This window comes from Pseudonaja textilis, chromosome 7 (assembly GCF_049901715.1).
Source record: "Pseudonaja textilis isolate UNSWEBS1 chromosome 7, rPseTex1.2, whole genome shotgun sequence".
Lineage (NCBI taxonomy): Eukaryota > Metazoa > Chordata > Lepidosauria > Squamata > Elapidae > Pseudonaja > Pseudonaja textilis.
The window spans coordinates 59,779,555-59,796,960 of NC_141996.1; the positions used below are offsets into that span (position 1 = coordinate 59,779,555).

General features: G+C 37.3%; 1 protein-coding gene across 15 annotated transcripts in view; it reads right to left on the bottom strand.

Annotated features, from left to right (window-relative positions):
* Nucleotides 1-17,406, bottom strand: part of SYTL5 (synaptotagmin like 5) — a 210,438-nt gene that overhangs the window by 167,656 nt on the left and 25,376 nt on the right. For 7 of the 15 annotated variants that reach the window (XM_087937769.1, XM_087937763.1, XM_087937759.1 and 4 more), the window contains exon 1: nt 12,478-12,567. The exons of the other annotated variants lie outside the window; for them this stretch is intronic. The gene's annotated coding sequence lies outside the window, so the exon portion shown is untranslated. Of the gene's footprint in view, nt 1-12,477; nt 12,568-17,406 lie in introns of those variants that run through there. 15 annotated transcript variants of the gene reach the window in all.

Consider the following 17,406-nt stretch of genomic DNA (forward strand, 5'->3'; position numbering starts at 1 on the left):
GTGTCTTAGTGGTTGTTTCACGCCCCCCTTTTGGAATTTTTTTAAAAAAATATATTATTATTATTATTATTATTATTATTATTATTATTATTATTATTATTATTATTTTATCCAGCGGGAAAAATGAGGTTCTGCCCCAGGAAAAAGGGGGGGAACAGGAGAATTGCCAAGGAAAAAAACAAAGGTTTGTCCAATTAGCCGAATAAACACCTGAGGCCTAGAGAAAAGAAAGCGAGGATGGGCCTCCAGCAGCTGCCTCCCCAGGTGGAAGACGGGGGTTGGGATGTGCTGCTACTTTGCCAGCTGATGAGCTGCGGGATAGCCAATGGAATTTTCTCAGAGAAAACTGGCTCTGGGAGCCTCGAAAGCAGAAGGAGGAGAAATTGGCTCTAAACAGTCCCCGGGGATCTGCTTAGTGAGCTCCAGAAAGAAACAACGCAGCCTCTACGAGCGGTCAAAATGGCGTCCGGCCACGAGGCGGCGCCCAAAATGGCAGCCGCAAGCCGACGCTGGGGATCCGAGGCTCTCAGCGGCAGAAATCCTCTCCCAGTATAAAATGGCCATGCAAAGGCAAGAAAACGGGAGGAGAAGGGGGGAGGTTAGCTCTCCCCTGGTAGAGCAACGTTCAGTGGGGGGAAAACAACTGTTCGGGAGGCAGGAAAGCAAGCCACTATCAGTATTAATGAGAGAAAAGCGGCGCGGAGAAAAAGGGCTTGATACGGTTGGGGGGGACAGCACGAAGCACTGGTATTCTGCCTGATTATTGCCCCCTGGGGTGGGGAAAAACACTCCCCTGGGGAGGCTATCGATCCCAAAGAACTACCCAGTTGCGCAGGCTAAGAAGAAAGAAAATGATCCAACCTGAAAGAAGAAGAGAATCCTGAGTCGGCCAAGAGCTCTGAAATATACAGCCTGTCTCACACGAGGCTGAGCTAAAACTGGGGAACGCTACAGAGGAGTCACGTGGTGGAGGAGGAGCATTCCTCAATTCAAGCTCAGCCTGTGAGAGCCAAGACTGGAGCACCTCCCACTCTGGATGCTCGCAGCAGCTCTATGGAGAACAGTCAATTTATCATAGAAACCTTCCATTTTAGAATCTTTATCATACCTTGAATGTATTTGCGCATATGAAAACCAATTCATCTTTATACCTTGTTCCTCTAGTTTTTGTATAGATTTGAGTTCACCCTTTTCATTCAATATTTCATCATATCTGTTTGTTCCTTTTTGTATATTATAGGATAAGAAAATGCTTCAATAGTGGATAGCCAGATTGGAATTTTCAAATAACATTGTCTTTTAATCTTCTCCCAGTTTAACCACAGAGACTCCCGTATATAATGTCTTCTAAAATACCCCTGTGTTTTAGTTCCTTTATACCATAAAAAAGCATGCCACCCCAACAACAAATCATGTCCTTCTAATGTTAACAATCTAGTATTTCTTAGTGTTATCCATTCCTTAACCCACATCAGATTTGTAGCTTGGTAGTACAACTCCCAATTAGGCAAACCAAATTCTAGCATCTTGCAAAAGTTTTAACTTTATTCTCGCTTTCTTACCTTGCCGTATATATTTCAACACAATTTTATTTAAAATAGTAATCTTTTCCAAGCCTAATTGGAATTGTTTGAAACAAATATAAAATTCTGGGTAATATATTCATCTTGATTGTTGAAATTCTCCCTATTAGTGACAGTTGTACATTTTCCCATTTCGCCAGATCTAGAGCTATCTGCTGTTTAAGTTTGATATAATTATTCTCTTTTAGTGCACTACATCTTGCTGTCAAATATATCCCCAAGTACTTGATCTTATTCGTGACCTGAACTTTCAATAGATCTGCTAGTTGTTCCTTTTGTCTTAATAGCATATTCTTTGTCAAGATCTTTGTCTTATCTTTATTTATTTTCAAACCAGCCACCTTTTCATATGTCTCTATCTTTTCTATCAATTTTGGTGCTGTTTCTAGAGGGTCTTCTAAGATGAAAACCAGATCTGCAAATGCTTAAAGCTTAAATTCTTCCTTTTTGATTTTCATTCCTTTCATATTCTTTTCATCTCTAATATTTCTGTTTAGCACTTCCAAAGTTAACACAAACAACAAAGGTGATAGTGGGCACCCTTGTCTTGTTCCTTTTCTTATATTGATAGAATCTGTCAATTCTCCCTCTATCATTACCTTTGCCGTTTGCTTATAGTATATAGCTTCTATTGCTTGAATAAATTTTCTAGCAAAACCCATCTGTTCCAACAGTAATAACATGAATCGCCAATTCACATAATCAAATGCCTTCTGTGCATCTAGAAATATCAGAGCCATTTGTTTTTCAGGATGTGCCCCATAGTATTCCAAGGTGTCCAAGATTACTCTCATATTATCTTTAATTTGTCTCTTTGGCAGAAATCCATTCTGATCAGGATGAATAAAATTATTTAGATATTTTTTAAGTCTTTCTGCCAATACTGAAGCAAAGATTTTATAATCTGCATTTAGTAGAGAAATAGGTCTATAGTTCTTAATTTGTAATGGATTCAACGATTCTTGTAATGTTTTGTAAAATTCTGCCGGAAGTACATCTGGGCCTGGTGCTTTTCCATTATTTTGCTTCTTGAGTGCTTCAGTTAACTCCATCATCGTTATATTGCTTTCTAACATTGTTTCAGTCTCTTTAGGTATCTGAGGTAAATTAGCATTCTGTAAGTACTGTTTAACTCTTTCCTCATCAATATTCTCTTGCATATATAATTTCCCGTAGAAGTCTCAAATGATTTTCTTCTTCTCTTTACTACCATAGCAAACTTGGCCTTGGTCATCTATTAATTGCAATATTTTCCTTGATTCTTTCTCCTTTCTCAATTTGTATGCTAACCATCTACCTGGTTTGTTTGTGTCTTCAAAGTAGTTCTGTTTAGCACCTCTAATTTTCTGTGCTAATTCTTCTTTTTCTATTTGACCCATTTTATGTTTAACTATATCCATTTTTAGCTTGATATCCTTTTTCTGTGGCATTTTCTGTAGCTCTTTTTCAAGTCTTTTATACTCATCCTCTAAGGCCTTAGAGGCTAATCTTTTCATAGTATTCCTTTTCCTTGTATAGTCTATTATTAAGCCTCTAACATATGCCTTCATTGTATCCCATACATTCTGAATTGATGTATCTTCTTTTTTGTTTGCTCTAAAGAAAAAAGCCAATTCGTCTCCATCCACTGTGTGAAGTCTTCTTCCTTTAAAATAGTATTAACGTCCATCTAGATCTTCTTTTTTGTCCTTTCCATTTAATTGTCATTGGACTGTGATCTGCCCAAGTACTTGTTTCAATATTTATTTCTTGAATATTAGTTATTAATTCTGTTGACATACATATCATATCTATTCTGGACCATGATAAGTGTCTATTTGAATAGAAGCTGTATTGTTTAGTTTTAGCATTTCTTTCTCTCCATGTATCTTTTAAGTTTATTTCATCTACCATCTTTTAAAAAAAGATTTAGGGAGAGTCTTTCTGTTTTGCTTTATTGTTTTCAGTGCTGTAAAGTCCAATTTATTGTCTACAATTCCATTAAAATCTCCCATCATAACTATATTAGCATAGTCCAGTTCAATTATTTTCATATGTAATTTTTTATAGAATTCTTCTTGTTTATCATTCGGGGCATAGATTGCAATCAGGAGTGTTTTCGTATTATTGTCCATTATTTCCACCATTGGTATTTTCCATCATCATCGGTATAAATCAATTTTGCTGGGATGGTCTCTTTAATATATAAAACCACTCCTCTTTTCTTACATTCTGTCAAGGAAGTAAATATTTTCCCTAATTTTGGCTGTACCAACAATTGTTCATATTGTTTTTTAATATGTACTTCTTGTAGACAAATTATATCAAATTTTAATTTCTCTAATTTGTGAAAGGTTTTCCTTCTTTTAATGGCTGAGTTAAGTCCATTTATATTAATTGTAATCAATTTTTTCTCTTCCATGGTTATATTTTATAGTTAGGTTTAGCAGCTCTCGTAGATCTTAGTTCACGTTGTTCTTTGGCTTTCACTTTTCCACCTACTGCACCTTCTTCTTTTTCAGTCGCCATTTGGCAGTCTTCTTGAAATTCAATTAGTGAGATCTCTTTTTCTGCCTCTTCCTCTTTCCCTCCAAAAAATTCTGTATAAAATAATTCCACTTTCTCAATTGAGTCAATTCTATGTCTCTGTTCTTGCCATGTGAACATTAAACCTTCTGAAATCAGCCATCTATAATTCACCTCTTTTTTAAGTAGCATTTTAGTCAGGAATTGGTATTCTCTTCTCATCTCACTCTTTGTTTCAAGACCACAATCTCCTTGTCTTTATACTTCAATGTTTTCTCTTTTGCCACTTGCAATATTAGCGTTTTAATGGCTTTCTTTGTAAATCTAATGTGAACTTCTCTTGGTAAGCTAGTTCTCATCGCATATCTTGTGAAAACTCAATAAACCTCATCTATTCCATCCATCATCTTCTCTTGAGTTATTTCCAAAGCTTCAGCCAGTATTTCTATCATTATCTCAGCTAAGTTTTTTCCTTTTTCTTCCTCTACATTTTGGATTCTAAGATAGAATTCTGATCTATCCATCTCCCATCTCAACATCCCACTTTTATCTTGTTCAACCACCGTTAATCTATTATCAATATCTCCAATCTTCTTATCTCTTTGTTTATCTTCTTCAATTTTTTGGAATCTCTCATCATACTTAAACATCATTTGTTGGATGTTCTCCACTTTTTTATCGGTTTTCCCTGTTCTTTGTTCAATGTTCTCTGTTTTGCTTTTTTAAAGCTTCTGTTAATTCCATCATTATGTTATTTTCTAACATTATTTCAATATCTTTGGGTATCTGAGGCAAATTTGCTTCCTGTAAGTATTGTTGAATTCTTTCTTCCTGAATATTCTCTTGATGGTACAGTTTTCCATAATAATCTTGAATAATTTTTTTCTTCTCCGCATTTCTATAGCATACATGTCCTTGTTCATTTATCAATTAATTTATCCTTCTCAAGTCTTTTTCCTTTCTCAGTTTATACGCTAACCATCTGCCTGGTTTGTTTGCATCTTCAAAATAGTTCTGCTTACCATTTTTAATTTTTTGTGCTATTTCTTCTTTTTCCATTAGCCCCATTTTATGTCCATTTTAATTTTAATGTGCTTTTTTGTGGAAATTTCTGTAGTTCTCTTTCCAAGTTAAGGATACGATGGTGATCTGGGCTAGAAATTTTGGACATAATATAAATTTGGACCAATGGCAACAATTCTGGGAGCGAAACAAAAAGATTACATTAGCTACATCATACAAAGAAAATCTGTATAAGATGTTTTATAGGTGGCACCTCCAGCCAGTTAGGTTAGCCAAGATGTATAGCAATCAATCACCCAACTGTTGGAAATACTTGAAAGAAAGGGGTACTTACTACCACGTATGGTGGTCCTGCCAAAAAATGCAGGAGTTTTGGTACAAAATCTGGTTATGGTTAGAAGAAATGATGGGGTTAAAAATTAGATATATACCAGAGATGTTTCTATTAGGAATAATGGAAGAGAACTTCAATAAAGCTGATACCTATTTAATCATACACATAATCACAGTGGCTAGAATAGCATTCGTCCAAAATTGGAAAGCAAATGAAATGCCTAGTGAAGATGTTATAATTGATAAGATATTACAATGTGCCAAAATGGACAGATTGACACTAGAATTGAAGGAACAAGATAAATTAGAATATTATAAAGTATGGAATAAATTTTACTATATTGGAGAGATATGAAAGGGAGTTCACAATTATTTCCAATTATTAACTTTTTCTCCCTCCCTCTTTTGATTTTTCTTTTGAACTTCACTTTTCAGCTTTTTCCCTCTCCTTTTTTCAATTTTCCAAACCATTTTCCCTTTTATTATCACATCAGACTACACATTTTTAATTTTAATTCCTTTCCCCCCCTGCTTAAGTAATTGTTGATTCCTTTGTTCTTCAAAGCTGGCTTCTTTGTTAAACTCCTCCTCCTCCTCTGATTTGCATTCTTCTTCTACACGCTGGGTCACCATTTCTAATTTCTGTAATATGTAATTACACATTTTAAATCTAGTTTTCATCATTTTCCTTATGTCTTGCAAGTCCGCTCTCATTTCAACAAATAATTGTATCTTCTTTTTTCTTTTCCTCTTCCCTAATTGATGTATTCAGTCCCAAAGTCCAGTATATTATTTCAGCCAGTATCTTTTAAGTTTATTTTCAACAATCAATGTCCTTAAATCTTTGTTCCAAATTTTCAAGTGGCCCTTTCCCAACTGTTTCCCACACTCACTGGGTGGTTCTATGTCATTATTTTCAAATATCTTCCCCTTTGTAGCATTCCAATGTCACTTTCCAGGGTTTTTGTTTTTTATAAAGGAGTTTCTTTTACTTTAAGTTCCAAACTCCAATTTCTTGGAAAGACCAAACACTTAAAAAAAAAAAGATCACTGAAGTTTTCCTGTACCATCAGATGGCGATCTTGAGCCTTTTTCACTGTCCACTCCTTCCTTAACTTTAACTTTCTTTGCTGAAAATAAGTACCTTTATTAAATTCACTAATTTCAATCATTAGCTATTATTTTTTTCCATTTCCACACGCTCAGTTTCAGAATTTAGTTATGCCTTTTAAGTATCCATAGTCCAACAGTTATCCAGTTTAATTTCTAAACCTTTGTGGTGTTCAAATATTTTCCTTTAAATTTTCTCTTCCAAATTAATCCAATACAGCAATTCAAGCCAATTTTATAAAATCCAATTTCCTTCTTTCATTGATCGCAGTTTCCACACACTTTCCTCCAATATAGTCCTTTATTTTTAATACCGGGGTACCTCAAAATCCATGCATTTTGCCTGGTTCACAATCCGCTTGCTACTTCTCCTCTCCAGCACAAACTTAGTTTCCCAGGCTGTTATTCATCTTCGTGGTGGCCATTTTAAGACAACCACTACTGCTTGCCTTTGGAAGGGGTTTTTCCTGTCAGGGAGTGGAGTGGCAGCTCCCCTCAACCCTCCAGCCAATTCCCCCTTTCTTCACTGCCCCTCCAGGAGAAATGAAGAGGAATAAGAATGGGTAAAAGGGGAATGAAAAGAAAGGACCAAAAAATAAAGAGAAACAGGAAACAAACCAGGATGAAAATTAACATGTTAAAAGAGCGAGAGACAATGGGTGAAATTTTTTAAAAAAAGAGGATAGGAAAGAGATTCTGCAAGGTAATAAGGTGTGATATAAATGATTAAGTATTCCAATTCTTTTTAGTAGTAATATATGCTCCAAATGGAGACCAAAAAGAGTTTTTTAAACACCTATATAGAAAATTGGTTGAATTGCAAAAAAGAAATATTTGCATAGTAGGGGACTTCAACTTCATTGCTGATTTCCAAAATGATCACAGTAATGCTGGGAAGAATAAAAAGGGGAAGAGAGAGCTCCCCAAGATTTGTAGGGAAATGATGAAAGAGCTAAATCTGACAGATATATGGAGAAGATTACATCCTGAAAAAAGACAATTTACATTTTATTCAAAACCCCACCAAACATGGACATGGATCGATATGGCATGGACGAGTGGGGAAATAGCAAACGAGACAAAAGAAGTGGAAATTTTGCCTAATGAATGGGCAGACCATAATCCAATACAGGTAATATGGAAGGGCAGGGCAAAACCAAAGAAAAAATGGACCTTAAACACTCAATTAATAAGAGAGAAAGAATACATTAATAAATTAAAGGAGGAATTGAATTTTTTTATAAAAGAAAATGATAATGGAGAAACCACGAAACAAAATGTTTGGGATACGATGAAGGCAGTTATAAGAGGCATAACAATCTCTTATAATGCCAAGAGAAACAAGGAAAAATATTCCCAACAAAACAAATTACAACAAAGAATTAAGGAGCTAGAAACCCTTCTACAAAATAACCCAAATTGTTGTTGTAAGTGGGGGGAGACGAAAAAAAAACTTTTTGGAGCAGAGCTTGAAAAAGGAGGAGACTACCTAGAATTTTAAAGAAAGATACATTTTAATGGGAACCTTTTGATCAATTAGTAACCCCATAAAGAGAAATTGAAGAAGGTAAAAAAAAAGTATTGAAAGAAACAGTTATTTGGACTTTTTAGTGACTTTGGAATTCTTTTGGAATTACTCTTGATTAAAAATACTTGGGTGGTTGTTTTTGAAGAAATCTTTCTCTTCAGGATGGCATTGCTTTTGGATGAATTAAAAATTCAATACCAAAAATATAAGAAAGAAGAGCAAGATGGAAAAGATTCTTTGGGCACTCTTTTTCAATTTTTAGAAATGGCGGTACGCACTTATGAAAAATTGACTACACAGCAGGATGACTGGAACAAAGAAGAAGAAGAAGCCATTTTGGATGAGCAATGGGTTTACTTTGGGGAGGAGGAGGAAGAGGAAAAGAAAAAGGGGATTTTAAGGGTAGAGAAAACAATCCAAAAAGAGAAAAATGAGATGAAAGCTGGATATAAGGTTAGAAAACAACAGAAAGTGAGTAAGCAGAAGAAGAAAAGGGGGGGAGGAGAGACAAGAGGGTAAAAAAGGCAAGGAGAAAAACAAACAAGTGAGAAAGGAGGGGATGAAAAACCTTAATGCTGGGAAGCAAGACTCTAAGAAACAAAATCTATTTAGAGACAATGGGTAAATTTAACTGAAAAAGGGATTCTGGAAGGTACATAAAAGTGTGATTTTCTATGTGTATTCAGAGTAGAATGTGTATTAGTATGTATGATTTGCTCTTTTACGGTATTTTTGGTGGGTCATAGGCTTACATTTTGTAATTCTAGCCTATTTGCTTTTCTTATAAGGTTTTTTGTGTAATTTTAGAATGTACTAACCAGAATCTCAATATAATTTAAGTGTTATATTAAGTATTGTGAAGTTAGGGAAAAGAGTTAAAGGTGTTACTCCAATTAGTGTACAGGAGAAGTATATTTAAAGAAAAAAGATGAATGGATAACTGTAAAAGAACAGACAAAAAAATGTTAAGTACTATGAACTGTATTGAGATAAGATAAACAAAATATAATTAAGAAAGATAAAAGAGGGAAGAAGTTATATAGAAAATTAAAAATGGTAATAAGATATGGATTGACATATAAAGTAAATATTGTTTTTGAATTTGTGTCTGTGCGAAGAGTTTTAACCCGGGATTAACCAGCTTTCAGAAATGAGGTTTTTTATGTTCTATGTTATGTATGTTTTGTCTATTGTTTTTTTTAAAAGGCAAAAATTTTGATTAGTAAGAAATATAATCTGGATAACAGAATGAAAAGGAGAAATTGGGATAGGATATGAAGATGAGCAGATAATGTAAATGCACATATTACATTTGGCACGTTTTATTGGTTTTTCCAGAAAGATTCTTTATGTTAATATGCCTTGACTGTTTGTATGTCTTGTAAAGCTAACAAAATTTGTTTTTTTTAAAAAAAACAAAAACAAAAATAAGTCAGAGGAAAATAGAAGTGTGATGATTGAATAGCAGATAAACTAGAAAGGAAATGTTATTGAATAAGAGTAAAGAGAAATAATGTGAAATCTGTTAAAGGGAATTTATGTGTCTACATTGAAATGAGATAAATTAGAATGCGATATAAAATAATGTGTTACCTGCTTTGTAAAGATTTATGATGGAAAGCGGTTTTATGTTTTTAGCGTTTAATGATGTTTTGTCTTGTTTGTTTCTTGTTAAAATCAATAAAATTTGTTTCAAAAAAAAAATAACCCAAAAAACCCAAACTGCAAAATCAGATAAGTATAGCCAAACACAAACTGAATTTAATTGATCAAGAGAAAATGACTATGAATTTGAACTTAACCAGACAAACCTATTTTGAACATGCCAACAAGCCAGGAAGATGGCTATCTTATAAATTAAAAGAAAAGAAAGAGAAGAGATTGATATACTAGTTAATAGATAGCAAAGGAGATACATACCAGGAAATAGAACAGAAAAAAGAAATCATTCATAAATACTTTTGAAGATTTATACAAAAGAGAGGATGTCAGTGAAGATAGAATAAGGAATTATCTAGATGAAGTAAAGGATAAGGCAATTGGGGAAGAAATGGCTGAACTATTAAATAAAGACATTACTGAATCGGAATTGAAATCAGCAATAGAGAGCCAGAAAAATAATAAAACCCCGGGCCCAGATGGGATCCCAGGGGAGCTGTACAAGGCAATAGCAGATCAAATCAGACCACTTATGGTGGAAGTCTTTAATGACGTTTTACTGGCAGCCAGGATGCCGGACTCATGGAGGGGGGCGTTGATCTCACTGATCCCGAAGGAAGATACAGATCCCAGATATATAAATAATTACAGGCTGATTTCACTTTTAAATACTGATTACAAAATATTCACACTTATTATAACAAATAGATTAAAAAGGATCTTAAACTTGTATATACATGTAGACCAAAACGGATTTCTCCCAACTAGGCCAATAAAGAACAATTTAAGAATAGTATTAGACGTACTAGAATTTTACGAAGCCCACCCTGAGAAACAAGTAGCACTTATGTTCCTAGATGCAGAGAAGGCTTTCGACAATCTAAATTGGAAATTTTTAATTCAAAAAATTTATAATTTGAATTTGGGCACCAAATTTGAAAATATTATAACAACTATATATGATACACAACAAGCTAATATAATAGTGAATGGAGAATGCACCCGCCCAATAAAGATAGAAAAAGGAGTGAGACAGGGTTGTCCACTCTCTCCCCTGCTCTTCATATTAGCATTAGAGACATTATTAACATGAATTAGGCGGAATTCAGATATAAAGGGATTAACAGTTAAGAAAGAGGAATATAAATTGCAAAAATTTGCGGACGACATGATTTTCTTCATTGAAGAACCAAAAGACAGGGGACCCAAATTGATGAGTGAATTAAAGAAATCTTGCCACAGTTCTTAAGCGAATCACTGCATTAAGTTAGTAACATGGTTGTTAAGTAAATCTGGCTTCTCCATTGATTTTGCTCGTCAGAAAGTGCAAAAGCTGTACATCTGATATTGCAATTGTCCTAAATATGAACCAGTTGCCAAGCATCTGAATTTTGATCATGTGATCATGAGGATGCTGCAATGTAAGTGCGAAAAACAGTCATAAGTTACTTTTTTCAGTACTGTTGTGACTTTAAATGTCACTAAATGAACTGTTCTAAGTCGATGACTATCTGCATTTAAATTTTAAAGGCCACAAGACTCAAGATTTGATCTGACAAAAGATAGAAAAGCATCCAAACTTCTGCAATTTATTGTGGGCTTGTGCATGTGTGTGGGTTGGCACTATTGGATGAAACTAGTAGGCATGGTAGATCTTTCCAAAGAAAGTAATTTTGCAGAATTTCAACCTTTTTGTAATACTTTTTCATAACTTTCATAAGTGGGGTAGGGAGAGGAGACAGTATACTTATGGGGAGATGCTAAGGTGTCCTAGCTTTATTTCTCTGCACAGCGCCTTGTTGTCCTTCCTTCATTGGAAGGGGTCATACTCCACATAGAGACAAAGGAACTTGCGACTTTTCCTGCTGGAAAGTCGTAAGAAAGTTCCCTCCCTTTCTTGTTGACTTTCTGAAGAAGCCAGCAGGGAAGTTCACAAATGGTGATCACATGATATAAGTAGCAATCCATCATAAATGCAAACAAATTGCCAAGAGCCTAGATTGCAATTAGGTAACCCTGGGGCTGGTGCCACAATCTTAAGTTTGAGCATCTGCCAAAAGTCCTTTCATTTAACATTTTTGTAATTTTGAACAGTCACTGAACAAATAGTCATAAGTTAAGGACCACTTCTATTTTATTCCTGAACAGACTAATAGCAATACTTTCATCAAATACAGCATTGATTTTTCAGAAACAGAATGAGGCTGAATACCAGTCATTTCTGATCAAATTTAAGTAATAAGGAAGGTAGACCAACAAGCTTTGAGTAAATCCTTGTATCTGACAAGTGACACTAAGATTTCCCTTATTTTGTTCCTAAAGATCTATCAAAAGCAGCAGTGAATTAGCATCCCAGTATAATAGCATACACTTCAGTCTGATCTGTTGAGATTATAAAAGTATGTTAAGAAGCAAAGAAAAAAGTATTATTCAATTACATCATTCTAGAATAAACCTTTGATGATTTTACAGTGAAATGATTTCTTATGCTATAGTTCAAATGGAAATCACAGCAATTTATAACTTGGGAACATCCCAGTTTTATTCATTGTTCCAACAGGAAGTTAAAGTAGCAGCTTTATGTTAAACAAATGGTCTACTCAAACCTCATTTCTTACTCTTTATGTTCCATGATAGCTTGAAAAAGAGAAATATACAATTACAGGAGTCTATGAATGTATATGCTTTTAAATTAGAATAATTGTGCAAATGGCATTCTGATTAATCAAGCCTTACCATATCCAGGACATAATAGCTGAAATGTTCCTTGTAAGCAACTTTACAGGGTACTGATACTGGTTACTCTATCCATTAACCTGAAAAACCAGCTGTTCTTCTATCAGGAAGCTATTTGCACAAAACACACACCCAGTAGCGTGATGCAATATTTATCACCAGTAGACAATTATCAAAGTACAAGGAAATACCTGCAGCACTAACCCTATTAATTTCCAAAGGAAAAAGGAAATTTTGTCTTCCATTATAAAAAACTAAAATGAGTATGTGAAATGTCAGCCTTTTAAGAATAATTATTGACTCTCATTTCTAATCACATAAGATGATCTTGTGCCTATCTCTGTGTAAGGATAAATAACTAACCACCAATCAATCACAAATTTCCTACTTCCTCCTAGGATCTAATATATACTGTACATATTGTGAGCAGAATTGCTAAGAGTATAAGGTTTAAGAAACAGATTCATCATACCAAGTTAGAACACGATCTCTTCTTCTACTATTTCTCATATTAATTAGCATTGTTTTCCCATTGGCATCTTAAATTCTGGGTATTATAATCTGGGTATTATAATCCAACATACCCAGAGGGCAACAGATCAGAAAAAAGGCTAATTTTATTATTGCAGTTGTTGCACAGTCAGCCAGATGTTTAGACTGGATTTGACACTTTTACCCATCTGTCAAGTCTTTCCCAAGGATGTTGTTCAATGAATTCAAGATATCGTGGATGTAAGCTGTTGCAGTAAAGCTGCCTTTTTGAAGAGACTGGTAGTGGTTTTGTCAATGTTGATGGTATTCAAGTTGTGCTCCAGATATTTTGGCATCAACCATGTGATTCAATTAACAACTGCAGTGATTTGCTTAATAACCATGCCCAAAAAGGTCATAAAATCAGGCACAATTCATTTAACAAGTGCCTTGCAACAGAAATTCTGTTCCCAATTTATTAGAAAACAATGCTGTAATCATATTAATTTAAGAAATTAATTTATTAAGTGGTGTGGTGGCTCAGTGGCTAAGACACTGAGCTTGTCAATCAGAAAGGTCAGCAGTTCGGCGGTTCAATTCCCTAGTGCCACGTAATGGAGTGAGCTCCCATTACTTGCCCCAGCTTCTGCCAACCTAAAAGTTCGAAAGCATGTAAAAATGCAAGTAGAAAAATAGGGATCACCTCAGAGGGAAGGTAACAGCATTCTGTGCGCCTTCGGCGTCTAGTCATGCCAGCCATATGACCATGGAATTGCCATCAGACAGCGCTGGCTCTTCAGCTTAGAAACAGAGATGAGCACTGCCCCCTAGAGCCGGAAATTACTAGCATGCATGTGTGACGGGAACCTTTGCCTTTACCTTACACATTCATTCATTCATTTATTCATTCATTCATTCATTTTATTTATTTATTTTATTATTATGCCTTCTATAATGCTTGGTGGTCACATGACTGAGTGCGCGTGGCCAGGTGGCCACGTGATTGGCAAACCAAACACAAGTGGCCCTCGCTCCAATTGCTTAGCATGTGTTCTAATTTATGACTGACCTCCCCAGAGCTACTTGACTGTTTTTGGAGTTTTGACAGCCATCCACACACCCACACCCACACCCACACTCCCTTCTAACCCTGCTGGACTAGAAGATGACCTCCAAGATCCCTTCCAGGCTAGCCCTAGATTGCTGTGCTGCTTCAGAGAGTTTTCTGAAGCCAGGGTTTGTGTCCTTCCTTCCTCTCCTTTTTTTTTTTCTCTCTCCCTACCTTCTTCCATGTACTAAAATTGAAATGCTATGTTGATAGTGATTATGCAAATGATGTAAAAACCAGAAAGTCCAATTCTGGGATTGTGATATTGTTTGGAGGGGCTTTAATTGGTTGGAAGTCCAGCAAGAAAACAACCGTAGCCATTTCTACTGTGGAGGTAGAATTTATTGCTTTATCTGAATTCTGTTCGGAGATAACTTGGTATGTACAACTGTTATTAGGATTTAAATATAAAGGTAACTGAGCCTGCCTTAGTCCATGAAGACAACACTGCTTCCATTAAAATGGCTACAGGTGACAGAGTAAAGAGTAGAAGCAAGCATGTGGATATTAAGTATTGTAATGTAAGAGAGGTCATCAGTGTAAATTGATTATCTTGCTTCATTGTTCTTCAGAAGACAATTTGGCCAACATAATGAGCAAGCCATTGGGTGGAGTGCACCATGGAAAGAATATAAAGTTAATTGGATTTATGTCTCTTCCAGTTATGAAGGGAGGAGTGTCAGAGTATTCATTTACTGGCAGAGACATAGTTAACAGAGTCAGTGAGTAGGCATAATAACAGACCAACCAATAGGAGCTGACCTGGAAAGTGAAACTAGAAGTTCTCTCTCTGTTTTACTTGCTGGCATGCTGCTGAAGTTAAGTTACTTGCAACATGTTTACTTCTGTCTGAGTTTGCTCCATGTTGGAGAAATCTACAACTGGTTTGTAAAATTTATTTATTATGTTTATAAAGACATTAAATGAAGCATCAGCCACCTGTGTTTATTTTTCTGGCACTGAGTTAATGCTGCAAAACTCTGAACAACTTCCCCAGTTGCCCCAGCTCACGGAGCCGTCCTATACTTCCAATGTAGCCAGCAGGGCCATAGGGCAGACAAATGCTTGGCACTCACTCCCCCACCAAGAGGGGGACCACCTGCTCCCGCTGAGCCAAAAAACTGCAATGAAAGGCAAGAGAGAGGTTGAGCACAGTATACCAGGCCATAGAGTTCTCCTTCTATGATGACCCAGGGCATGGCACGAAAGCAATGCAGCCAGAGAACAGGTCTAACTCCACTTTATTGTTCCAACTTTGCCCCCAAACATCCCCACATGTACTGGAACAAAGCTCTCTCACACACTTTTAGCAGCCTCTGGCTGCGAGTGGTCCAGTAAGCAAGGTTTAACCAAACAGTAACCAGGGCCAGCAGTCCAGCAAAGCAGGCAAACTGGGCAAGCTTCATAAGACAGAGCACAGTAATTTCCAGGCGTTGACAAGTGCACACAAAGCTCCACAAATTCAATGCTTGTTCCCAACAAATGCCCCACCCATCAGCACCTCCTTACATCTCAGTCTCCAGGTGTGCCTTGTGAAGGGGGTGGGGCACTCTCCTCCCTTGTAACCAGCTCAGTCTGCATTGGTCTCACCTTCACTCTTCTCTGCGTGCTCTAGGATCAGGAGGGAATGGTCCTTGCTCTTCGCCTGAACTCTATCTCTCCTGCTTCTTCCTGTCTTCAAGATGTTCTAATCTTGAAAAGCCTTGCCCGGACTGACTCTGCCCTTTCCCAGTTTCCTCCAAGGCCAATGGAGCAGCCAGCTCAATATCTGTCAGCTCTTGTTGCAGCTCATCTTCCCCCGCAGATTCAGACTCCGATGGGGGCATGACACCTTCCTTCGTAGTGAGGGAATTATGACTGAGGGGGACCAGTACCTGGCCCCTTATGAGAGCAAAGATGAGGGAGAGAGTGACCCAATGGTAAGTGAAGCCATCCGCCCCTTCTCTGCCCTACTGAGGATCGTAGCACCCAAGTTGGGAGCCCAGGGAGAATTGAAGGCACTCATAGACACGGGCTGCACCTGATCCTTAATGAACCTGTCCACAGTGCTAAAACTAGGAATACGATGAGGATGCTTCCCCAGTCTGTGAGGTTTGAGCAGGTGGATGGATCCCTAATAGGACACTCCCCCCCCCATGCACCTGACTGAGCCCATGTGATTAGAGATAGGTGAGCAGCAGGAGATCATCCAGTTCACAATAGCACTGAAAATGATGGAGGCAGTGATCCTGGGGATATCCTGGCTCGAAAAGTGGGGCCCAACCTGAACAGAAAAGAGAGAAGAAGATGAGCATAAGGAGGGGGAAAGTACAATAAAACTTATTTAAAAAGGAGGGGATTCTTCTACTTTCCCCATTGGAGACTCAAGGGAGAGGCTGAATGGCAAAGTGAGAAGGCGGAGGAGGCGAGCAGCTGACAGCAGCCTCAGAGCAGCAGCCAGAGGCCCAGCTCATCCCCCAAGAGTATCAGGATCTGAGGGGAGTGCTCAGCAAAGAGGAATGTGACGTCCTACCCCCTTACCACTCTACTGACTGCAAGATAGAGATCCTGCCAGGGGCGAAACTCCCCAAGTCGAAGATTTATTCTATGACTCCAAAACAGTTGGAGGAGCTGAGAAACTACATTTATAAGAACCTGGCCAGGGGGTTCAGCCAGCCAGCCAAGTCCCGGGTAGCAGCCCCCGTACTGTTCAAGGAGCAGAAGGCCAGGTCACTGAGGCTATGCATAGATTTTTGGGTTATCAATGGGGTATGCATGGAGAACATGCACTCCCTCCCCCTAATAAAGGACATGTTGGGCCATTTGGCCAAAGAGAAGATTTTCATCAGGCTAGACCTGAGGGAGGCATGCTACCAAGTAAGAATCAAGGAGGGCGACATGGAAGACTGCTTTTAATTGCCTGCTGGGGAGCTTCCAGTTGAAAGTGATGCCATTTGGCCTCCAAGGAGCCCCCGCAGTGTTTATACAGCTAACAAGGTAGTGTATGAACACCTGTACCTGAACAATATTCTCATCTTCTCCAAAACGATGGAGGAGCATGTGAAGTTAGTGCACCAGGTGCTCAAGAAGCTTCTAGCAGCAAATCTATATGCTAAGTTGTCTTAGTACGAATTCCACAAGACCCACCTAGACTACCTGGACTACCAAATGTCAAGTGAAGGTGTGGAGATGGACCCAGGAAACATAAAAGCCATACTCGAATGGTAGACCTCCTGAACCCGCAAGCAGCTGCAGGGTTTTTTTGGGATTCACAAATTTCTATAGGCAGTTTATCCCTTCATTTGCCAAGAACACTACCTATCACTGAGCTGCTAAAGATAGGAAAGGGGGAGGGAAGCCGCGCCTTAGCC